Genomic DNA, 2,500 nt, shown 5'->3' on the forward strand with positions numbered 1-2,500 from the left:
TAGACCACCACGCACATTTATCAAATTCCTGGTATTAAAGGACTTTTTTTTTTAAGAAAAATGTGACAGAATTAATAAATAAAACCTTACAAAGTTTCCCTGACCGGGAATCGAACCCGGGCCGCGGCGGTGAAAGCGCCGAATCCTAACCACTAGACCACCAGGGAGCCTTGGTTAATTCAAGATTTAAAAGTGTCTTGCTGACTAAAAGACATTTTGTTGTACAGCCAAGGCCTGGCTAAATTGCTAATTTTTTCAACCCTTCCTTGACCATGACGCGAACCCCGGTAGCTGGATGAAAGACCTGAATACTAACCTATAGACAACCAGGCACATTCAACACATTCTTGGTTGAAAAGCTTAGATCGCTAGATCAATTCCGGCTTGAAGAAGGTTTTTTTTTAAGCAAAAATCCTGAAAAGCATAAAGGGAAAATCTTACAAAACTTTCCCTTTAAGGACTTTTTTTTTTCTGCGAAAAAATCCTGAAAATAATTAATAAATAAAACCTTACCAACTTTCCCTGACCGGGAATCGAACCCGGGCCGCGGCGGTGAGAGCGCCGAATCCTAACCACTAGACCACCAGGGACCTTCTGACTTTAACTGATTAAAAAAGATCTGTCACTATTTTAGTTGTTTTGTTGTAAGTGGAATCCATAAAATTTTTTTCTTACAGACTAAAATAACTTTTTTTATTCTTGTACAGCCAAGTTCTGGTATTCAATTCTTCTTTATGACACACGTTCATATTTATTGTCAGGTTGTGTGGCTGTTTGTTCCTTCGATAGCTCAGCTGGTAGAGCGGAGGACTGTAGTTGTACTGCCTGTAATCCTTAGGTCGCTGGTTCAATTCCGGCTCGAAGGAATTGTTTTTTTTATAAAAGTCTGAAAAATATAATTTTTTTAATCCTTCCTTGTCCTGGATGCGAACACGGGCAGTGGGGTGTGAGTTCTAAAAACTATCAACTAGATCACCCGATACCTTTAATGTATTCTTGATTTAAAAGCATTTTGCTTACTAGAAAAGATTTAGTTGGACAGCCCAGACCTGGCATAATGGCAAGTTTTTACAACCCTTCCTTGACCGGGAAGAGAACCCAGGCAGTTTGGTGAGAGCCCACTAGACCACCACGCACATTTATCAAATTCCTGGTATTAAAGGACTTTTTTTTTAAAGAAAAATGTGACAGAATTAATAAATAAAACCTTACAAAGTTTCCCTGACCGGGAATCGAACCCGGGCCGCGGCGGTGAAAGCGCCGAATCCTAACCACTAGACCACCAGGGAGCCTTGGTTAATTCAAGATTTAAAAGTGTCTTGCTGACTAAAAGACATTTTGTTGTACAGCCAAGGCCTGGCTAAATTGCTCATTTTTTCAAACCTTCCTTGACCATGACGCGAACCCCGGTAGCTGTATGAAAGACCTGAATACTAACCTATAGACAACCAGGCACATTCAACACATTCTTGGTTGAAAAGCTTAGATCGCTAGATCAATTCCGGCTTGAAGAAGGTTTTTTTTTAAGCAAAAATCCTGAAAAGCATAAAGGGAAAATCTTACAAAACTTTCCCTTTTAAGGACTTTTTTTTTTCTACGAAAAAATCCTGAACAGAATTAATAAATAAAATTTTACAATCTTTCCCTGACTGGGAATCGAACCCAGGCCGCGGCGGTTAAATGCCGAATCCTAACCACTAGACAACCAGGGACCTTCTGACTTTAACTGATTAAAAAAGATCTGTCACTATTTTAGTTCTTTTGTTGTAAGTGGAATCCATAAATTTTTTTCTTACAGACTAAAATAACTTTTTTTATTCTTGTACAGCCAAGTTCTGGTATTCAGTTCTTCTTTATGACACACGTTCATATTTATTGTCAGGTTGTGTGGTGTTTGTTCCTTCGATAGCTCAGCTGGTAGAGCGGAGGACTGTAGTTGTACTGCCTGTAATCCTTAGGTCGCTGGTTCAATTCCGGCTCGAAGGAATTGTTTTTTTTATAAAAGTCTGAAAAATATAATTTTTTTAATCCTTCCTTGTCCTGGATGCGAACACGGGCAGTGGGGTGTGAGTTCTAAAAACTATCAACTAGATCACCCGATACCTTTAATGTATTCTTGATTTAAAAGCATTTTGCTTACTAGAAAAGATTTAGTTGGACAGCCCAGACCTGGCATAATGGCAAGTTTTTACAACCCTTCCTTGACCGGGAAGAGAACCCAGGCAGTTTGGTGAGAGCCCACTAGACCACCACGCACATTTATCAAATTCCTGGTATTAAAGGACTTTTTTTTTAAAGAAAAATGTGACAGAATTAATAAATAAAACCTTACAAAGTTTCCCTGACCGGGAATCGAACCCGGGCCGCGGCGGTGAAAGCGCCGAATCCTAACCACTAGACCACCAGGGAGCCTTGGTTAATTCAAGATTTAAAAGTGTCTTGCTGACTAAAAGACATTTTGTTGTACAGCCAAGGCCTGGCTAAATTGCTCATTTTTTCA

At 39.6% G+C, this 2,500-nt stretch overlaps 6 non-coding genes across 6 annotated transcripts; 2 read left to right on the top strand and 4 right to left on the bottom strand.

Moving 5' to 3' along the window:
* Nucleotides 1-95: 95 nt before the first annotated feature.
* trnae-uuc (transfer RNA glutamic acid (anticodon UUC)) lies at nt 96-167 on the bottom strand. The gene has a single exon. It is a non-coding gene; the product is annotated as a tRNA-Glu (tRNA).
* Nucleotides 168-518: 351 nt separating this feature from the next.
* trnae-cuc (transfer RNA glutamic acid (anticodon CUC)) lies at nt 519-590 on the bottom strand. Its single transcript has one exon. It is a non-coding gene; the product is annotated as a tRNA-Glu (tRNA).
* A 189-nt stretch (nt 591-779) lies between these two features.
* trnay-gua (transfer RNA tyrosine (anticodon GUA)) lies at nt 780-866 on the top strand. The gene is given in 2 exon segments: nt 780-816; nt 831-866. It is a non-coding gene; the product is annotated as a tRNA-Tyr (tRNA).
* A 351-nt stretch (nt 867-1,217) lies between these two features.
* On the bottom strand, nt 1,218-1,289 carry trnae-uuc (transfer RNA glutamic acid (anticodon UUC)). The gene has a single exon. It is a non-coding gene; the product is annotated as a tRNA-Glu (tRNA).
* A 610-nt stretch (nt 1,290-1,899) lies between these two features.
* On the top strand, nt 1,900-1,986 carry trnay-gua (transfer RNA tyrosine (anticodon GUA)). Its single transcript is given in 2 exon segments — nt 1,900-1,936; nt 1,951-1,986. It is a non-coding gene; the product is annotated as a tRNA-Tyr (tRNA).
* A 351-nt stretch (nt 1,987-2,337) lies between these two features.
* Nucleotides 2,338-2,409, bottom strand: trnae-uuc (transfer RNA glutamic acid (anticodon UUC)). The gene has a single exon. It is a non-coding gene; the product is annotated as a tRNA-Glu (tRNA).
* Between the last annotated feature and the right edge of the window lie 91 nt (nt 2,410-2,500).

Source organism: Denticeps clupeoides, unplaced genomic scaffold (genome assembly GCF_900700375.1).
Source record: "Denticeps clupeoides unplaced genomic scaffold, fDenClu1.1, whole genome shotgun sequence".
Taxonomy (NCBI): domain Eukaryota; kingdom Metazoa; phylum Chordata; class Actinopteri; order Clupeiformes; family Denticipitidae; genus Denticeps; species Denticeps clupeoides.